Source organism: Sminthopsis crassicaudata, chromosome 2, assembly GCF_048593235.1.
Source record: "Sminthopsis crassicaudata isolate SCR6 chromosome 2, ASM4859323v1, whole genome shotgun sequence".
NCBI lineage: Eukaryota > Metazoa > Chordata > Mammalia > Dasyuromorphia > Dasyuridae > Sminthopsis > Sminthopsis crassicaudata.
In genome coordinates, this window is record NC_133618.1 from 566,240,534 (window position 1) to 566,262,471 (window position 21,938).

At 41.6% G+C, this 21,938-nt stretch overlaps 1 long non-coding RNA gene across 16 annotated transcripts in view; it reads left to right on the forward strand.

The window, feature by feature from the left end:
• The window catches only part of LOC141558238 (uncharacterized), a 125,236-nt gene that overhangs the window by 34,390 nt on the left and 68,908 nt on the right, over positions 1-21,938 (forward strand). For 11 of the 16 annotated variants that reach the window (XR_012487003.1, XR_012487005.1, XR_012487007.1 and 8 more), the window contains exons 5-8: positions 787-908; positions 4,039-4,142; positions 17,819-17,928; positions 21,293-21,510. This is a non-coding gene — a long non-coding RNA (uncharacterized LOC141558238). Of the gene's footprint in view, positions 1-786; positions 909-4,038; positions 4,143-17,818; positions 17,929-21,292 lie in introns of all 16 variants that reach the window. The other 5 variants (XR_012487002.1, XR_012487017.1, XR_012487015.1 and 2 more) reach the window with 3 other exon arrangements.

Sequence of the window (21,938 nt, forward strand, 5' to 3'; positions counted from 1 at the left end):
ATGAAGAAACTCAAGCTTGGGGTATTTAAGTGATCTGCTCAGAGATCCACAACTAATAAATGGCAAAATCCAGACTTGAACCCAAGCCTTATGACTCATCTTTGGTATTCTTTGCACTTCTGTTATTCAATTCTTTAGTCATGTCTGACTTTTTGTGACCCCATGGAACGGAGCACATCAAGTACTTCCATCTTCCACTGTCTCCTGAAATCTGTCCAAGATCATTTTAATTGTGTCCATGGAGTTTTCTTGGCAAAGACACTGGAATGGTTTGCCATTTCCTTCTCTCTGACCTTTTGTCAGAACTCTCTACTATGATCTTTCCATCTTATATAACCCTGCAAAGCATAGCTCATAATTTCATTAAGTTATAAAAGCCTCTCCACCAAGACAAAGCTGTGATTCAGGACTGGATTTTCTATACTATATCACACTAAATCATAAGTAGATCTATTATTTTCCCTATTTCACTGTCCCATGATGTTGTCCTTTAATCCAACCATCATTGTTACTTGATACAGAACATTTTAATTGACAATTTGTTTTCTCCTTAGGCAGCTAGTGGAAAATAGGAAAGATACTTGCCTTTTAGATGGATCCACTTGGTTCTTTGGTGTTATTAATTCAATTAGTTGCAGAAATGATTTGGGTGGGGGGAGGTGGTGAAGAAAAAATATAGTTCTACCATAGGCCCAAGAAAATGAGCAATGCTTAGGTCTACCTAAGTTACATTTGAATGATTTCTAGCTCCCTACAGTAAAATGAGGATGTTTTATCTTTCCCCAGCAATCCATTACCCAGGAGGCAGAGTTGCCCTTCTCTGAAGCCCTTCAGTTGGTTCTCAAATTCCTGCACAGGGACTCCATTTTACAAAGGAATCAAGTAGAAACTTCAGGATAGACGTTTAAGTGAGTATTAAGGATACTATGTGCAGGATTGTGAGCTTTAGCTCAGGTGGGGTGGGTGGGAAGGGAGGCTATTTTGTACAAGAGGGAGAAAGACAGAGAAAGGAGTGTTAGCAGTAATGATTACACCTCAGTTTTTATCAACCTCCTTTAATCTCATTGTCTTCTTTTCTTTCTTCTCTCAGACTTCTCTTTGTGTGAGACCTAAGAACTTAGTGTGATATCTGACATTTCATGGGAATACTTTCCATATTCTATACTGGATTTATACTCTATGAGCTGATTCTAGAATTAGAAGGCTCAAGGAAGACATGCTTTCCTCAGCTCTCTGATCACTCAATAAATACTGTATTTATTGAACAGCTATTATAGACACAAAAGAAGTTTGACATGGAGTTATTTAGTTGGGAAAGCAGGATGAATATATACACAATATTTAGAGCATACTGTGAACTTGCATAGAATTAGGCATAAACTTGTGTTGCACACAAGGGTAACAAGTAAGAAGGGAGAGAATAATATGATTTGGAGTAGTTGGGGAAGATTTCATAGAGGAAAAATCTTTAAAATTGGGTCTTCTTTAAATGGATCTGCTAAACTAGGCAGAGAGGTGAAGGAAAGATTGAGCAAACATTGGGCTGTGAGAATTAGTATGTAGACTGGCTTACTAGAGTAGAAAGGATGTACAGAGGAGTATGAGAAATAAGGTTGAATAGGCAGAGTTGGGTCAAATAATGAAAGATCTTGAAAGACAAATAGAGTTAAACTATATTAGTAAACGAAACAGAATCATTATACATTCTTAAGCAGGGGATGGATGTGAAGCAAGATTAATCTGATAGAGATGTGCTGGATGAATGGAGAGAGGGAAGAAAGAAACGAGTGACAGAGACAGAAATAGCTAGACAAAAAGAGAAATTAGAGTCAAAATTGCTTCTATGATGGCCATCCTATTCCACAAACAAGACTAGAGCATAGTCTCTTCATGTTTTATGCTCCTACAAATCCCAAGTGTTATAAATACCCCCAATAAATAGCTCTATTTTTATGAGGTTTGTTTTTCCCTTGTCCACTTTTTACATAGTGAATTTTCTCATTCAGCATATGTAATGATTGGTTTCTATGGATTTTCTCTATCCCAACTAGAATGAGAAGTATTATCAAGTTTAGGAATAGCTAGACCTTTAAGATTCACTGGCTTATATAATAAATGATAGCCACAAAATAAAAGTGTTTAGTATCCACCAATGGTTTCATGCTTTACCCAGTTCCTCTATAATTTTCTTATATGCCTAACTGATTACCTTTAGTTATAATTTAGACATCCTACATCTTAATAGAGTTCTCAGTTCAAACTTTGTCTGAAACAAATAGAATTGCAAACCTTGATTTTCATATTGTCTAGCCACCTCTCCCATAAATTAAAAGCCAAAATAAAAACAACTGATTTTATAGTTTCGTGTCCTATAAGTTTAGTTAGTTTAATAAAGTACATATTATGAATATCTTTGTAAAAGATTTCCTTCCTCTTCTGAAGTAAATTAAAAGTAGTTGGCTCAAAATGCTTAAAGTTCTATTTAGTGATTAATGCCATACTACCAGAGAATCCTAAATTCAATAGGTTAGTGAGGAAAGCACTGACTTGGACTAGTTCAGAAAATGTGTGCATGCACACATGGACTCACACGACATCCACTCTGAAAATAACCTAATATCTATATATAAATCAATGGTGGTAGATTATGCACTGGCTTTTTTAAAAATACAAATATTCAATTTAAAAATATTGATCATATACTTTTGGAATCTGTAGCCCAAACCTGTAAATACCTTTCTCCCATTTACCCAGAACAGAGTAACAACTATGTGCTGAAATTAAGAGCATTGGCTTTTATAAGTTTCTTTTTACCTCTCATATGATACCTTATTACAATTAAAAAAAAAAAAAAAAACAACACCAAAAAACACAAAAAGGTAGACTGCTGAATTTTCTGTACTTCTTAGCCAGGGGATTCTAATTCCTCCTCTTCTACCTTCCCAAGGTGTTTAAGAGTTTTATGAGAAGTTCCTTAAAATAATCCTGTGAGATATAGGGGATAGATAAGCCCACACTTCTTTCACAGGTGTTCCCTGTAAAGCATAAAGAAAAGTGTGTGTATGGGGGGAGGTTGAATACAGTTTGCACAGAGTCCTACAGAAAGTAACAGTTGGTGTCCTGATTGTGGCCATTGCTTGAGCATGTTTAGTCATTTTCAGTCATGACTGACTCTTTGAGACACCATTTGGGGTTTTCTTGGCAAAGATACTGGAGTGGTTTACCATTACTTTCACCCGTTGATCTTTACAGATGAGGAAACTGAGGCAAAAGGGATTAAGTGACTTGCTTGTAGTCACGTAGCTAGTGTCTGAAGGCAGATTTGAACTCAGAAATTAAAGTCTTCCTGAATCTAGGCCTAGAGCTCTCTGGAGGAAAGCAAAAAGCTTCAGTAAGCCAGTAATAGTTAAATCCAAGGGTAGCTACTGGAAGTTTTTCTCTTCACACAAATGGGAAGCAAGAAGTAGCTTGATTAGGGAAGGAATTCTCTAGAGTTTCCCTCCATATCTTGATGACCTCTCTTCCCCGGAGAAACTCTACTGGGACACGTACTAGGGTGATTTGTTCAAAGCAATCTGTGAGTTCTGTATTTTCTAATAAGTGTGCCATAACCAGTGCCCTATATAATAAATGTATGTCCTTGATACCTTATCCTGAAGTTGAGTTCTGACTTTATCAAGCTTCCCAGGAGAGATTCTGGTTAACATTTTTTTTGGTAGGCTGGATTAAGTGTTTTTGTATGTCTAAGCAAATCTACTTCAATTCTTATAATTTGACACTTTCTTTTTTACACAGTTTGATTCCTCCTATTGAATCTTATTGTTGTTTATTGGGTTTTCTACTACATATACAGGCTTCTTTGAGTATAAATAAGGTAATTAACAACATTCATCAATTATAAGAAAACAATGTAAATATTATTTTAGGCTTAAAAGTAAACACACAAAGATCAGACTGTGTCCTCCCCTTTACCTAAGGCCCTGTTGTAATTTTCTTATTCTGTTCTACTCTTTTATTTTCATCTCTTTCATCTTCTAGGGCCCTTTGAAGTCTGAAGGACGGTGAGGAAAAAAAGGAGAATCTGGCCCACTGAGTCAAAAGGCAGTTAATGCTTCAGTGAGAAGTTAAATACTTCACTACAGGTTTCTATTCTGACCTCTCTGTATTTATTGTATGTGATTTTTTTAATGGTTTAAATTTGGTTTCCGATTATCCCAGAAAGTGTCTTTTTAACGTAGGTACATATAAAAATAATTTTTCTCGTGGTACATCTATATACACTAATGTGCCTATACATATATGTATTTCTGAAAAGATAACATATGTATATATTATTTCTCCTACCCCATTCTACTATTAGCCAGCTTCCTAACAATTTCTGTTCCTCTGGAGATTAGAAGGTGGACCCTTTTTTATTTAAAATGACCTTTATTTTAACCCTTTATGTTCTTTATTTAAACTTTTTCATCACATGACCTTTCATCTCATCAGAATTTTCAGGTTTGTCTGTTTCTGTTTCTTCTAAGGAGGAGAGGAGGTGGTCTAGATCTAAATTATTCTTAATTAAAACCCACCCCAACACATTAAGCTCTATTGTTCTTTATTGGGAGAGACTAGTGGATTCAGCCCTGAGGGAAAACACTCTTCACCTCTAAATTACAGTTTCCCTTAACTAGGATGACCCCTTCAAAACATTCAAAACATGGTAGAATGAAGGCTATTTTTAAAAAGGAAAATGTAGAAAGTACACCCTACTCCTTCCCTCTTTTCATGTACAATAACTTCCAAATAACTCAGACTTTTCAGGCTGATCCTAGCCTGAGTCTAGAGGGGAGCCTTTTCAGTCACTTTTTTTTTTTTTTTTTTTTTTTTTTTTTGCTTCAGTTTTAGCCAGATCTGAGAGAAGGTTACCCATGGAAATTGTCTCGCAGCCTTTAACCTTTCAACTATCAGGTCGTGGGCAAGCCTGGCTGTGATTTGGGCTGAATGAATATACAGTCCTGCATTCATCACACCATTGTCCGTGTGTGTGTGTCTGGTTCGGCCTCTGTGTGTATGTGTTTCTTTTTGTGTCTGCGTGTCAGTGTCAGTCTCTGTGTGTGTCTGTTTATGTCTGCTTGTCTGGGCGCTTGTAGCCCAGAAAAGGGGGTGGGGGAGGGAATTTTAGAGGCCCAGATTTTCCTCTCTGTGCTCTCGGGAGATTTATAATTTTTGTACTCTCATTGTCTGGGGAACGTGCGACTCTCTGGCCAGGTGTGGTCTGACTAGAGCCTGGGCGAAACCCATCTGCTGTGAGCTCGCAGGCTCGGCTCGTCCGTGGGGAACCGGGTCCCTTCGCTCTCAGTCTCTTCTCTAATTTATTAGCTGGGAAGGAGGAGAAAATGAAGCGATGCCAGAAGACAATGGCAGGGATTGTGCTCGCCTCACGGCGGCTGCGGAGTGAGTCACAGCCGCGCGCACCTCATCCTCGCAGCCAGTCCCCTCCTCCTCCTCCTTCTCCCTCTCCTCCTCTCCTCCTCCTCCTTCTCCTCCTGGTTGCAGATTACACATCAAAGCAGGAGTTTAAAAGGAAGACCCACCCCACCTTAGTGGTGTTTATTGGGATTTGGGAGGCGGGGATTGGCCAAGATTGGGTTAAATCAGTGTTTTTATCCGAGCGGTTCTCCATCCTGCCGCCCGAATCTGCAGCCCTCCCGTGCCTCCTACCTACTCATCCAGAAACCCTTTTCGTCCCAGTCCCCAGCCTCGTTCCTCCTTCCGTGTCCCACTCCCTGAACCTGAAGCCTTCCCTGGCCTCCTACCTACCCATCCACGCACCCCTTTCGCCCCAGGCTCTGGCCTCCTGCCTCCTAGCGCCTTTCATTCCCACCCCCCAACCAAGTGGGGGAGGGGGAAGGCAGCTCAAGGCAGCTGCAAAGATCGTGTTAGTAAACACTTTCCTGGGTTCCCATTTTCTTTCTCCTTCGTTCCCCTTCCCCCTCTTACCCACCCCGACTGGGTCTCCCCTCCCTCCCCTCCTAGCCCCTTTTCTGTAGGCGGCACAATGAGGCCATTGTCCAGGGTGTGATTTGAATAAGGGATCGGCGGGCATGTTCCCAGCATTGTCGGAGGGGCTGGGAAAAAAAACCGAGCCCAGGCAGGAGGACCAGACCAGACAGAGACAGATGCCTAAATTAGCAACAAAGCCTTTTGAATGTCCCCTCTAGACAAGGGGTTGCCTTGTTTGCGTGTGTGTTTGAGGGTGTGTAGCTGGACGGCTGCTCGCATGTCTCCCCATGTTAATTAGTTTTGCATGCATGTCTGATAAGGTGCCAGTGTATATGTTTGTCTTTCCTCTGGTGAGGGCTGCTTCAATAGTGGTGGGAGGGAGAAGGAGGGAGGAGGCGGTCAGGCAGTTCCTGAGAATGGAGCCTAGCCTGGAGAGGGGGGATGGGGGCTGGAAGGCCAAAGGAGTCAGTCTCTGTTTAAGTTGGGGTGGGGGGGGAGAGATACGGTTGGAACGAGGGGTGGGAAAGGAGAACGCCCGGGTAAGGAGAGCCTAAATTCAGAAATCTGGCATGATATCTCAGACAATTGAAAATAAAAAGGGGTGAGGATGGGACAATTTTCTAATTCCTAAATACTCTTCCTCTCCTTTTCTTTCTCTTCCCTGTCACTTTCCTCTTTCCTCCCCATTACTTATTTCCCCTTTGCATCTGCACTGGTATCTTTTGTATTTCTCCCTCTTTTTTCACTCTCTTTCTTCCTCTTTTTCTCCCCTCCTGCCCCTCCCCAGCCACTGCAATATTAGGAATTGATTACTGTTCGGCCAGGGGAATGCTGTTCTGTCCATCTGTCCAAATTCTCTTTTCTCAGGGCCACTGGATCCCTCTTTCTCCTAAGTGCATGTCCTTTTGCCCCCAAGGGCAATGGGAGCCTTGACCTCTCTTCTCCTTTCAGTCCCTGTTGACCAGTGGGGCCATAGTGATTTCCCAGATAAAGCATCACATCCATGAACTGTGAGGAATTCTCTGCTTTGGGGAGGGGACACTTTGCAGCAAAGGGACCAGAGAGGTTCTCTCTGGTCTCCGATGACAAGGGGGCAATCCACTGGCAAAACCTGGCAGTGACTGGTGGTTCTGCTTGGGTTTTTGAGGCTTCAGGCTTCATGGAACTGGCTAGACTTGGAACAATGGTGGCTGGTCCTTTTTGAGTGGAGGCAAGTCCCAATAACGAAAAGTCAGGGGCCCTAGGTTTGGGGATAAGGGAGGGCAAGGTGAGGGGCCTGAGGCCTCTCACTTACTGGCAGGTAAATTCAATCAATGAGAATTTGGCTTGCTGGTCTCCGTAGTCCTGCTGGATAACTAGTGGTAGTGTTCTTCACCTTGCCTGAGGATCATTATTAATGACTGTTGCTGCAAAGGCTGTTGCCTTTGGCATGCATATAGCCCCAATTTCTCTTGTCTGTGATGAAAAAAAAAAAAAAGACTTTTAGGGTTGGAGGAGAGACCATTTTTTTTAATTTTTCAAAATATAAATGAGTTTTTGAAGGAGAACTATATAGAGGAGATTTTAGTTGAAATCCGAGTGGGCTGGAGAAGTGGGGACATTGAAGTCAGATCCCCTCTATTTCAGGATCTGGCCTAGATTCTATTTCCCATTAAGATCTATTTAGTTCTCCTTATAGTATCTGTGTGACCTTGGGTTGAGATTCCATATCTGTAAAATGGAGATGGTAATACTTGCACAGGATTTCTGACAGGGTCAGATAAGATAATGTATTTAAAACACTTCATGAATTCTATATAAATGAATTATTGTTATTCTTTACTTTTCCTCCAAATGGACTCAGAAGGTTTAAGCCTTCAGAGATAAAGTGAGATTGTAGTATGGGTCAAACCTGATGTTTTGGGACCCAAGGCTTCAGCAACAAGGGAAATGTCTCTCAAGGAAACATCTAGAGACTAGGTAGAACACTCCTATTTTTTGGCAGCCCTCCCATAGGTAGCCCTACTTGCCCCTCAAGAAGAGTTTTTTAGGTTCTTTTCACTCCAGTCCCCCTCAGAGTTGCTGGAAGCTTGGCCCACTCTTATACTCAAGAAGACCAGAATCCACAGGAAACCTCTAAATTGGGACTGGGAAATGGGGGGGGGGGGGCTAGATAGAAATGTGACCCAGAAGGAATCATAACTTCAAGAGGGGGAAAGGGAGAAGGAGGTAAGAGGGATGAAAGTACTGAGGAGCCCAGATACTGTAGGTGATAGGGATAATGTCCCAAAGGAATGAAAAGGCTTTAGATGGGTTTGGCAGTTTGAGAGTACGGAAAGGTACTATAACAAGACTCAAGAGGATAATGTTGGGTTGAAGTTCTCTGAGAGGTTTCCTTCCAGGCCATCAGTACCTCAACTGGGTGCTACTCCTTGGATTTGGGGTCCCCAGGGCAAAATAGGTAGCAATTAGTAACGGAAAGTGAACCCACTGTTCCAATGTTTATGCACTTGTCCTGAAAGAAAGAGAATCGATGAATTTCTAGCCAGAAATGGATTTTGTAGGTCCAATTTAGCCCAGCTAAGCCTTCCTCTGGGGAATTTTGCCATGTTGTCTTTGAACAGCTTGAGATATCAGATGCTCTGCCCTCCCTATTTATTCCACCACCACCTCTGCAAACGTGTTCACATTCCCTGCCGAACACCAGGCTTTTCTTTGTATTTCCTTTCCCTTCCCTATTTTCTCTTTCATTTCCCAGTGCTCTTTGATCTCTTCTCGGGAGCTTCCAGCTCTTGGTTCCACTACCATTACTCCACCCCGTGCGGTGCGTCCCCACGTCAGGCCGCTTTCGGGAATTCTAGCTAGGCTATCCTAGCCTCTCAATGCCCCAGGGCAGGGGTTGGGATTCGAGCCAGGCCCTCCCGAGAAAGGCTACTAGGCTCGGAGAAGTCACAGGGAAAGCCCGGGAGCTGCTAGAGTTAACCCTGGAGGCCTGTTTCAATCCAGGCCGCGGAAACTCAGCGCATCTCTCCATCTTGCTTATCTCCCTGCCTCGGCTTTCACCTCTTCTGGCTTGTCTCTTCCCTCTCTAGCTCTATCTCCATCCCATTACCTATCCCTCCCTCTGCTCCCCAACTCAGTGATCTTCAATTACTCACTTATTCCTTCCTTTCTTTTTCTTTTCCTCTCCTCCCTCTCCTTCCTTCCCTCTTTCCTTCCCTCTTTCCTTCCTTCCTTCCTTCCCTCTTTCCTTCCCTCTTTCCTTCCTTCCTTCCTTCCTTCCTTCCTTCCTTCCTTCCTTCCTTCCTTCCTTCCTTCCTTCCTTCCTTCCTTCCTTCCTTCCTTCCTTCCTTCCTTCCTTCCTTCCTTCCTTCCTTCCTTCCTTCCTTCCTTCCTTCCTTCCTTCCTTCCTTCCTTCCTTCCTTCCTTCCTTCCTTCCTTCCTTTTTTTCTCCTGTTATCCACCCGCTCCCGATCTCTCAGCCTTTATTTTTAGATATTTCTCACTTTCAGTCTCTTCTCCCCCACCCCCACCCCCGCCCCCATATCCTCCTTTGGCCAGAAATTCTCATAGCCAACTGAAGCGTAGGAAAGTGGGAGGCTAGGAGGGGGAAAGGGAGGCGGAGAGTTGCTTATAGACTAGAAGACTCGGGGAGGTGCTAAGAGTGGGAGGCTAGAGGGGGCGCTGAGAATTGGAGGTTGGGGGATTGTGTGCTGAGTGATGAGGCTATTGGGGATTGAAGGGTTGAGTAGTTAGGCGAGAAGACTTCGTGGGAGGGGCTACGGGCCGAATCTTAGGAGACTTTCCCCGCCTGGGTGAGCCGTCTCAGCTGCCGCTTTGGGTTCCTTAATCTAGAGATCAGCGCGGTTATCCGGGGGCGGGCCGGTAGCAGCTTGACTGAGGTGACAGGGGAGCTTTAGAGTCTCACTCGGCTGGCGGAGCAGCGCGCAAAGCCGGGGAATCATATTCCGAGCGCGGTTCCCCCACTTCCCTGGGCGGCCGGGTCGGACCAGCAGCCGAGGCTCAATGCTAGAGCCGAGCCAAGGCGCTGGGGCATAGGCGGATGGGGTGCAGCCTCTCATCCCCTCGCTCTTTGTGTGATTTGGACCGGGATAGGGGAAGGCAGAGAAAGGGGAGAATTACCGAGATTAAGGATCTAGCGTCAAGTCTCTTTCTGCTTCGCTGGGGTTTCTTGCTTGACAGTTGAGACTTGGAGGACTAAAGCAGTTCCTCCCCATCGCTGGCCCACAATCTGCTGAGCCCATGGCCCGAGTTATAATAAGCTTGAGTTATGAAGCTTCCAGATTATCCTGAATTTAGCTATTTTCACAAGGAACCGATGAAAGACCTAATAGCCACTGCCTGGATCTGGGAGGTCGGTAACCTGACTTGTGCAGTTTGTTTCTGATAATGGGCTACTTCTCCCTGCCTCAGTTTCCTCAATGTATAAGAGGGGAAATACTTCTGACAGGATCTGAGTTTCAGAACAACAAACATAATTTGGTGAGAACTGACAGAAACTGAGGGTACTGGAATATGATGAGCCATGTTGCAGATCCAAGTGCTCTTAAGGAACCAGGAAACCGAACTCCAGGGAAGGATTTGAGAGTGGGATGGGTCACAGAGCTAGGCTAAGATACATAACTAGAAGATAAAAACTGGGACCAGAGTTTGAGAGAAAGATGTTGAAAAGAGCTTGGACTCAGTGCCTTGGGAGACTAGGAAAAAGAAGAGAGGCTAGAAAATTTTCAGAAGGATTTTCAGAGGGGCCAGGTGGCTGATTTGTTTGCAGAATGATAACTACCCAATAGAGGAGGCCTCAGGGAGTTAAATGGGGGAGGGAGAAGAGGGAAAAATCATTCCCAAAGTCAAATGTGGAGCCTTTGGGCATGGTGCAGATGGTTCTTCGGTGGGCTATGACAGCAGGCATTTAAGAGACCACAGCTCTGACAATTCTGACCCATAAACTGCCTCTGTTATTACCCTATTGCCATCCATGGATCTACTATTCAGGTACTGAAAAAGAGGTGAAGATACAATAGAGAGTGGATCTCTTTCTTTACAAAGAAGTATTCCTCCACTTGCTTCCCCTCTCCTCTCCTCTCTTCACTGCCCCCCCCCAAGTCTATCCTTCCTACAACAGTCCTGTGGGGAAATAGTCCAGAGAAACTCAGAAACTTAAGGTCATAGTAGGATGCAGTTTGAAACTCACAGTCTCACCATTTCCTCATGTTTTACACACTGTATGGCCCAGTTGTCTCTTTTGTCTTTTTATTTCTAAGCATCTTCTCCAGAAAACCACACTTCAAGTAGCTCTTTACTGAGATGCAGAATTATGAGAAACTCTGCTACTGATGCTCGGTCATTAAGTTGCTCAAAGGAAATATTAACTGGTCTCTTTGGTCTGCTATAGATCAACTATCAGGATTCCATAAGTTTGTCCCTAAAAAGGGGAAGCATAAGATCAAATTCAACCCTATCAATTAGAAAATGAGTTTGTCGGTTTGGATTACCTTCAAACTTGAACTCCTTAATGATCTTATTGTGGCAGATATACAGAGATGTTAGGACATAGATGGGAAAAGATGTTTTAGGGATACTTGGAAAGATATAGCTTGGAGGAAAGTGTATCCTCAGAACAGTAAAGCTCTGGGTTAAAGGTCAAATGATATAGGTTAAAACTGTCAAAGCCTGAGAGGATCCACAATATTTTTCAAAAGTAAAAGCAAACAATTTGAGAAACTCCAAAAGAATTTAAGAGTGTGTGTGTGTTGTGTGTGTAGAGAGGGTGTAGGGAGTGAGACAGACACAGAGACAAAGAGAGCAAGGTTTGAAGTTATAATTATTCTGTTACTTAATTTTTGGGGGTTATTAAAGATCATTCATTTTCACCAACATATGACTTTCTTATCAGACTTAAGGAATTCGAGAGCTGGAGGTATAAAAAGTATTTAGTCCAAACTTGTTTAGTCAAAGATAAAGTAGTGATGTTGCTTCAATATATACCAAGTGCCAGTGGAATCTAGAAGCATCCCTTACATATGCATTCCACAGGGGTTCTTAATCTGTGAACTTGTTTAAAGATGACAGATGGATAGATAGATAATTAGACAGAGAGATAATAGTATTTCATTACAATTGGTTTCTTCTTCAGTCCTATATACTTTATTTTATGTGTTGAAAAAGAAAATGATTCTGAGAAGAAATTTATGTCCTTCACAGACTGTCAAAGGGATCCAATGTACAAAAGCTGAGAAGAACTCCTGTTGTAGATAGCCAGTTGGCCCTGAATGTGGCTATCCTACTGTCAGATAGGCTCCTTCCCGTCTGAGGGAAACTCTGATCTGGAGTATTCAGCCCTTTTTCTCTCTTTGTCTTTCTATCACTAGTGCCTTTTAAATTCTTACCCTAATAAATAATGCTAATGACAAAGGGAATGAACCAGACATTGAGGAACTCTCTTCTACATCCATCTCCCATCTTTGAATTATTGTTGGATATTTAAATTACTTAGCTTTTTCAGTATCTTAGTTTATTAGCAAAATGAACTTAATGATATCTGTACTGTATTAGAGATATCGGGTGAATGAATAGAATATTATAATTTGTGAGAAGGACTTTGAGATCCTAAGGAATAACACTTTTCTATCACATTCTTGACAAGTAAGATGTTAGTTCCTCCTCAGTAATTATTCTCAAAGAAGCATTTTCTCTATCTAGTTATCTATAGTTGTAATTGTTTCATTTAGCTTGATTTTCTCATTGAATGGTATAAGATATTTCTTCCCTTTATGACTAAAGAAATAGAATATAGACATAGTGAAAAATAAAACTAAAATGGATATTTGGAGTCTTGGATTCTAGTTTCAGTATTATCAATAATTTCCCATATGATTTCCAAAAAAAAATCACTTGTTTCTCAACTTCTGTTGCTTCATGTGTTAAATAAGAGTTAGATTTCTAAAATTCTAAAATGATCTAAGAGCCACGCCTGTTCCTTCTTCCCTATATATCCTCCTTCTAGCCTCCCTGAAATTGGATATTGGTAAAGAGTCTTTTCCTAAGGCCCTCTGACTCATTTTAATCATTTTTATCTTTGTCATCCTTTTTTTTTTTCTTTCCTAAAAAGGCCCATGTAGATGCTTGACTGGTAGCTCAACAGATACAAGTCTCCATCTTTCCTTGCTCCTGGATAAAGCTATGATCTTTGATCAGGCATAGAGAAGAGATTCACTAGAGTCTTGAATAATGTTTTAGCCAAGTTCAGCTTCTTTGACCTTTTTGGGTCAAAGTCTTTCTGGATTATAAATATCCTACAAAAATGCTGAATAGATTAAGCCCTGGGAGAGATCATAGTTTAGTAAAACAAACTATTTTACACAGAGTATTTCACATCCAGATGCCTTCCTTTCTTCTTTTGGCTGAGATGGTGTTTGCCCTTTGTCCCTCCATTTGTAGTTTTAGGATAAGTCCAATAGTTCTTTTCCAAACCACTTTTTTTTAATGGGAGCTGTGCCACACTCTGGGAAAGGGTAATTGCTGGCCATGATCTCTTGGCTTTTAAGAACTGGAGCAGACCTTTACTTCAGAGATTCAAAACTTTACACTCAGAATACTAAGCTCTGGGGAGAGCTAAGAACAATTCTTAGTTCCCCACAAGGCTATGACAACCTAGGAACTTATTATGTTCCACACACTCAGAAGAGTTGTCAGTATTGGGCTTTGACTCTCAATTGGTGAAGGTTAAGCTGGGAAGTTGATTCAGTAGAACATAGAATCACTACATTATTACTGATTTCTCTGAAGGTAGAAAACATTATATAGGTGTATGTGGGAGGGGAATTAAACCACTTCTGGAGTATTTGGGGCTACCTAGATTTCAAAGCTATTTTGCTAGAGAAGTCACAGTACAATCTGAGAAGAGTTGCCAGGTCCTTTCTCTACCTCCCTCCCCCCCCTCCATTCTCCAGAGAACAGTAATACTTAGTTTTAGCCCTAATAACACCTGAATCGGATTTATAGGACATCTTTCTTCCCAAGAGCTCAAAGCTCTTTCATATATATTATTTCTGTTTCTTCAAATTAACTCCAAGAAGCATTGGAACAGCTTCCCCCACACACACCCCATTTTAGGGGAAAATGAAGCAGAAAGGTATGAAGTGCCTTGCCAAGGTCACAATTTGTGACTATAACAAAGACAAGCTAGAAGCTAAGTGCCTTCTGTTAGAGCCACCAGACCATGATGTATTGAAAGGGGAATAATGATAATTAGTAAATAAAATACAGGCCCTTATCATTATGAAATGCCTTCCATGCAAAGTCTTGTTGGATCCTCACAGCAAATACTGTAAGGTAAGGGAAACATTCCCCACTTTAAAGGTGAAGAAACTGAGGCTACTAGAGACTGCATTCTCTGATCAAAGTCACATACTCAGCTAATAAGTGGTATGGATAGACTTGGAATAGGAATTTCTTTATTTGGAGGCCAGTATCTTTCCATTGCTACAGATACCTCCTCTGCCAGTGTGTGTGCCCATGGTCAGTGCCCAGATTGCTATACTTGTTTTGGGACCAAAGTGTTATTATTCCCTAGTTACCTGTCTAGTGCACCAGACTGGGAATCCCTGGTCTAATTATGGTCCAAGTCCTGATGGGATCAGGAAATATGACCAGGGCTTCATTTCCCAGAATATATCATAATTCACTTGAGTTCACAACAAAAGGCACCATGAAGAAGGAATGTTGAATTGATGCCAGAGCTAAAGATGAAAACAAAAACAAAAGAAAATCACCAAGGGCTTAAGTTGCCATCAATAAATGATGAAAATGCTAACCATCTTTGATCAGGATCATCTTGAATGTAAAACACCTAGAAATAATATGGATGCATAATTCATATAGAAGGGTATATAAATGACATTTCTTACAACTCATCACTCACACCTATTTTTTTTTTAGTGTTTGAGACAAGCACCTGACTGGGGAAGTTGCCCTAAGGTTCAGGTCCACAAAATCTTCAGGTGTACACTCAGCCTCTGACCTGAGGTTGACTTTCATTTCTTCTCTCCATGTTTCTGGCCATGTCTGTGCTTAGATTACTCAGAAGCATAAAGCTATGCTTTGGCTAAGTCTATGTCTTAGGGATGCAAAACTAAAGAGATCTCTGAAGAACTGACTGACTGACTGACTGCTCACAGAAGCATCAGCAGAAAAACCCTGGGAGGTCTCTAACGAAAAGGACTCTGGATTTCAAGGGTTCATACCCTCTAGTTCATGTATAGCACCTCCTCCCCAGCTGTCCTCCTCTTCTTCCTCTTCTTCTTCTGCCTCCTCCCCCTCCTCACTTCTGTATGCAGCAGGCAAGGCCTGGACCCTAGCTGCACCACTGTGCTGTTGCCAGGGGAGCCGTTAGGCAGATCTGAGCTATGCAGGGAAAAGACCCAGCCTGTCAAAGTGTCTGAGATGAACCATAGCCCAGTCCCCCTGCAGCTGGGCTCAGACACGTCTCGGCTCTTGTTCTGAGCCTGGGAATGGCAAAGCCCAGTGAGGTTCAAGGGCAAACTCGCTATTCATTAGTCAGGGGTCCTTGACGTCCTGTCTCTCCTGTATTTTTTTTTCTTTCTTTCCCCCTTGTGACACATTCCTGGGTGCCTTTGGTGAAAGCTGCCCACCCCCTCTCCACATCCCTCTGCATAAACTCCCCCACACCCTCCTAAGAAGACAAGGCAGTTGGGAAACAATGGCTGCAGAGATTTATTCAAGCAAGAGACCCAGCCAGGCTGACCACTGTCTCCCTCAGATCCCAAGACCCTCTTCAGCCTCTTGATTGACTCCAGCCCTCAGGATATTATCCTCTCAGGGCATCCCAGTGCCATCTGCCTACAGAGACCCTCGGGGGAAAAAAAACTCCCAGGGATAATTCCCTAGAAAGTCACCCACTCTCAAATCCTCTCCAGGAAGAGTACTTTTTGCAAGATGTGATTTTTTTCCTGGGATGTCTTTTTGTCTGTTCCTTAAATATTCATCTTTTCCTCTATTGTTTATCTAGGATGATAAATCTTTAAAGGTGTGCTAACCCTCTTCACCTAGCATCCAAATACTCTCTGATGATCATTTATTCAATAACTGAATCTATTGTTCAGACGACCCAAAATGCTGAATGTAAGGCCACCTATGCTTAAGTTCCCCACATGCCCCATGGCAACATGAAGATCACCTTATGTTCTCCAAGGCCACACCAGTGAAAGATGAGCACTGACCAGTCCCACCAAATGAGCCTAACGCCAGGGGGTTGGAGGTAGGAGGGGGGGTCATCATCAGAAATATTTTTTTTGTTTTGTTTTAGAGGAAGGTAGATGGCACAGTGGATGGAATGAGTTGTGTCACTCTGGACAAGTCACTTAACCTCTTTCAGCCTCCCTTTCCTTATCTGTAAAATGGGGATAAAAATAGCATCTGCCTTACAGAATGTTGTGAGAATCAAATGAGATGATAATATATGTAAAGTGCTTTGCAAACCTTGAAGAACTGTATAAATGCTACCTATTATTATTATTCCTAGAGGGATCCATAGCAACTCATAAAACTGTCTTATAAAACTTGTGATCTTCATTGGTGGAGTATTCACAGCCACAAACTTGTACCTTTTCAAGTATTGTGTAGTAATTTAAAGGCCCAGTGTTAGCCTTTGTGGTGGTGGTGGTAAAGGTCAGCAAGACAGGATCGATGCCCTCAAGCAGAAAACAATTCGGCATTTACTTAGTGGTCTGTGGGATGAGCTGTGCATTTTGAAATTTCTGTAAGCCCTTAGGGACTGAGTAGATTACACAACGAACATTGGAAATTCCCTGGTGAGGGGACATTATAAGCAATGGCCTCGACATAATGTGCAGAGGTTCTCACTTTGCTAGGTCCAAGTTTTCCAGGTTCGTTGAGTTCTTTTTTTCTTTCTTATCAGACGTTTATCTGAGGAGATCCCATTCCTCCTTGTACAGGGCCGCCAGAGTCCAAATAAAGCCACACCACCTTGCAGGGGAATGTTGTCGTGCTCTTTGGGTACAGACAGGAGAATCCTGCTCCCATTGCCAACTGCACGTATATTTAAAATCTCCACTCCCTCCGACCCGATTGAGGTGTCCCTATTGGGGAGGGGGGAGAGGTGTGTGAGAGAGCCCAGTTTTGGGGGCGAATTCGAGGCCAAAGAGGAAACTGTGAAAGCCGTTATTTGCATAAGCAGCATGTGTCTAATCTGAGAAAAAAGAGAGATATCAGAGAATTCAAAGGAGACTGTCTAGGAGAAAGGGTGGAAAGGAAAGGAGGGGAGAGCGAAGGCGGCCACGCATGGCCCTGTAACACCCCAGAGGGATTAAATTGTCCAGAAAGTTGCTCCCGGGGCCTGGCGTTGTGTTGGGATGCTCGGCGTAGCGAGAGGGCAGGACTTGGCCACTCCCTTCCCCCCACCCCCCAAGGGCATGAATAGGCGCTGGGCGCAGGCCGGCAGAGCTCTCTATTAGGCTGGACCGCCACCCCGGTGAAAGACCAGTCCGTCCGCCGCTGGACCCGCGGGCAGTGCACTGTGGTGCCAGATTCCAAGCCCGGGACCGCTCAATGTGCATCAAAGCTGCACAAGGGGAGAGGGAAGGAAGAAGGCGAGAAGGTGGGCTCTAGGTGCACAGGGTCTCACTTAACCCTGGTACTTCTGGAAGCCGCCAGGGGGAGTCGCGAGGAGGTGGTTGTCTTTAGCCTTCAGAACCCAGATAACCGGGCTAGGGATGTTTGCACAGCATGGGTTTTTCAGTTAAAGCTGAAAGAAAGGTTAGTCATCAGCCTTTCCAACCTCTTTCTTTTACAGATGAAGAAACTGAGGTTTCAGAGATTCCGGAAGATCACACAAGATATCTTGCCCATCCAGAAAGGAGCTAGGAGTAAGAACTGAATCCTTCCAATCCTGTTATTAACCAAGTAAGTTAACTAGATTGTAAACTGCTTAAAAGGAGATTCCTTAATCTAACTAAACTTTGGATCTCTTCTAGTTTCTAAAGACAGTTTTTTCCTTTGCAATAAGACAGAATTAAAATTGGGGTTGGGGCATTTTATTGTACTTAACCTTATCTGGAATTCCGTTTCCTCAGCTGCAGAATAAGAGCGTTGGATTGGATCATCAATAAGGTCTCTTTCAAGTTCTAAAACTATGACCTTCTGACAAGGACTCAAGTCTAGATTAGGCTGCTTTTATTACTGGGTTGTCTATTACTACTTTAATGGGTAACTTGACCTACATTTTTTGGTTTGATTATCTGAGAAGACGTCCAAGAGTTGTGGAAATGAGGAAACTGGAAAAACAGGAAATGTTTATAAAGTACCCTAGTTCTAATTCCATCCCTATCTAGCAAAGATGGTCCTCCTGCCTATCAATCCCAATTTTCTACAATTACCCTTGGAAGGGAATTATGTAACTCCCCATATCCAAAGGATTATTGGGTATGAGGGGAAGAGGTGGGAAAATTTAGGATCTATTCCCAGTTCTGCAATTAACTAGCTACATGACAATGGAAAACTCATTTTATCTCTCTAGGCTGGTCCCTTCTCTGCAAAATTAGGAAGATTGGATGATTTCTCTGAGATAATCACTCAGATTCTTTCCAGCTGTGCGAGTCTGATTATTTAGAATCATGGAGTTTGGGAGCTAAGTAATCCTGAAGAATTGTCTAATCCAACACCCTTATTCTTTACATGAGGAAAGAAAGGCCCAGAGCAGAAATGAACTTGCCCAAGAAGACACAGTTAAGAATTGAAACTAGTTCCTAAGGAGGATTTCCTGCTCCTAGTCCCAAGTGCTGAAATTTTTCAGTGTCTCAGTTTCTCATCTTTCTTGCATACACATGAAATCTTAAAATTCTACCCTTTCCTTTATTATTTGCATTTTACTTGCTAAGAACCACATATAAGCCAGAATGTCCAGAGGAAAGAAAGTCTTGATTTGAAACCGAAATATGTATACATATATATTAGGGGGAAAAGAAATTGTTGACTTCCAAAAAATTTAACAGCTCATTTTTAAAAAGTCATTATAGGAATCCCATTCCAAGGCCACATTCTTTCCTATTTTAGAGCCTCAAACTATTATGATAGCTTTTTAACATCAAATTTTATTCTTTCAATTATCAAGTCTTTTTTTCTTTCTTATACCTTTGCCCCCATTGAAGAAAACTCCAAATCCATATAACAAATAAGCTTAACCAAGTAATACTACTCCCATATACCATGTCCAAAATTGTGTATTTAATTCTATATATTGGTTAGTTTATTTTTACAATTTAAGGTTCCTTCTACCCTTCATATCATATGCAGTTTAATTCTTCTGTTCTAAATGAACTACTGCAAAATTCATTCACATTGGAGACTGATGGGGCAGTGAAGATAGGGCCATCGCCTTTTTGTCAGAACAACAAAGTGAGCTCATGACAATAGATGGACATTCCAAGGGCTATATTGATATCTCCGAGAAATTAAAAGACCCAAAAGAAGGTCCCCAGCATATTAGATGGATTCTCTAAGGAGAATTTTTTTGAAAATGTTATTAGTCCACTGGACTTACACTTTAATTCAATTATATCTAGTAAGTCTTCAATGAGCACCTACTATTCACCTTATACTGGGCTGGATGTTGGAGGTGATTTTAAAAAAGCATAAAACTGATTCCTTGGCTGAGTCATTTGAAGTCTTTTAATAGGAAAATTCCATTAGAGCAGAAAGAGTGCTGGCTTTGGAATCCAAGGATCTGGGTTAAATTCCTCATCACTTAATGTGACTTTGAGCAAATCACTTAGCTTCTCTGGCCTTCAGTTTCCTCAGTTTAAATTGAGAGATTCTAGATGACCTCATTGGTCCCTTCTAATTCTAAAGCTAGGATCTTAAGCCTAATGGACATTTTAAAAAAGCTTATACAAGTGCACTAAATTGAACTAATCCAAATGATAAGGAAAGATGATTCAGGAAATACTACTATGGGTGGATAAGAAAAGAATTCCAAAATATTGGAATAGAGTTATGAGAAGGCAGCATGAAGGAAGTGGAACTTGAGATGTACCTTAAAGGATAGGTAGAGAAATGAGAGTAGAATTCCAGGTCAGTAAATTGAATGAGAAAAGAAAAGAAAATGAATGTTCATGGTGTTGTGATGTCAGTGAAGAGACCAACCACATAAAAGAATACATGTGGAGAAGTATTGGGAGAGACAGATGAACTAAGATGGGACCAAGCTTTAGAAAACTTTGCCAGGATGATTAGATTTTGGCTTCATAGGTTTTGGGGAAGTTCTGCAAATAGAAAAGTATGTATCTGATATTTCTTCCCCCAAGTGGGAAAGAAGATTGGATAGTTCAAGAGTTCTCATCAGACCAGTGACTCATAAAAACACACTGTTCAACATATATTTTTCACACATACACACACATAAACTAAATTAGCAGTATCTGTGAACACATAAGCTGGGATCCAGCTAGAAACTCTTGGCTTTCCCAAAGTCACACTCAAGGATCCATTCCAATAAAAGAAAATCTGTTCCAAAATTGTATTATTTCACTATGGCTTTAACTCTCTCACTAATAAATTGAATCATGACTAATCTAAAGCTCTGCTCTCTGTTAATTATTCTTGCACTTTAAAGCTTCTGAAACTATATTAGATGTTCTGACACTAGCCCTGTCTTCCCTGCCCCATCAGTCCCTAATTCAAGTGAATTTTGCAATGGCTCTTTTGGAACAGAAGAATTAAACTGCATATGATAAGAAGGGTAGAAGGAATCTTAAATTTTAAAAATAATCTGACCAATAGATTCACTGGCTAACTTTAAAATTACTGATCTAATTTATCTAGTTCTTATCAGAGACATATCTCAAGGTGTGCCATCATCTTGAGCATGGATCCATACTAATTTCCTGCCAAAATTGTTATTTCTTTTTTCCCCAAATGCTTCAATGATTCTGTATTTTAATCTATCCTATTGATATTTCCCTCCTCTCTTCTCAATGGTCTTACTCAATCAGGCTGCCACTCAGATACTGATCTGGTTCTTGGTGCATGCACTTTTGTATACACACATACACACACATATTCATTCACTCACTAACTACGTATTTAAATTATGTGTCACTCAGTAGTTGATATACCTATCCTATTACCTACTTCACTAAGAATCCCATTTCTTCAAAATCCCTGATGCTAAGTTGAGGTAGAAGTCAGAGTTTCATACAGAAGGATTTATATAGGGTCTTGAAGCTACTCATGTGGTTAATGTAACTCACTTGATGGCCCTTCTTCACAGATTTTTAAAGGAGCAAGTCCCCAGCAATGGAACAAAGAATTGACTTTCACTGAGCAAATAATATTGGGAAGAAAACAAGATCTTGGGAGTAATTCCCATTGGAGCCACACACATGCATTTTCTGAAGTTGCCCAGAATATGAAAGCCAGTGAAGGTTTTGGAAAAGGACGAGAATAAAGAAGTACTTTCAAGGGCCTGGAGGAATCCCTTAAACAGAGGTAAAGATTACCCAGAAATGCGAGTGAAGTTTGCACAAGAGCTGAGACCTTAGAGCTGTTTTGGGACATTGAGGACCCTCTGTGAAAACTATTCTATTTCAGCCTTTGAGATACTCCTATCCCTAGATAGAGAAAAGGATGCAGAGTACCTTTCAATTGTCAGCTATTTTTGATTTTTCCAATACTAATTTTCATTCCCTCCCAGCTTCTTTCAAATACATCCTCTGATTTAAATAAACATTTATTTACCAAATAAATATTCCTGGTGTTTCTGGTTAGCTCTATCAAAAAAAAAAAAAAAAAAGGATAAATACTCATTTGAACAAGAAATGGGAAATTGGTCTAATAAAACACAAGGAAAATGTTTTTATTTTATAGGCCTTATGGGGCAGATGATCCAAGGGGTGAAGATGGGTTGGAGGTGGGTT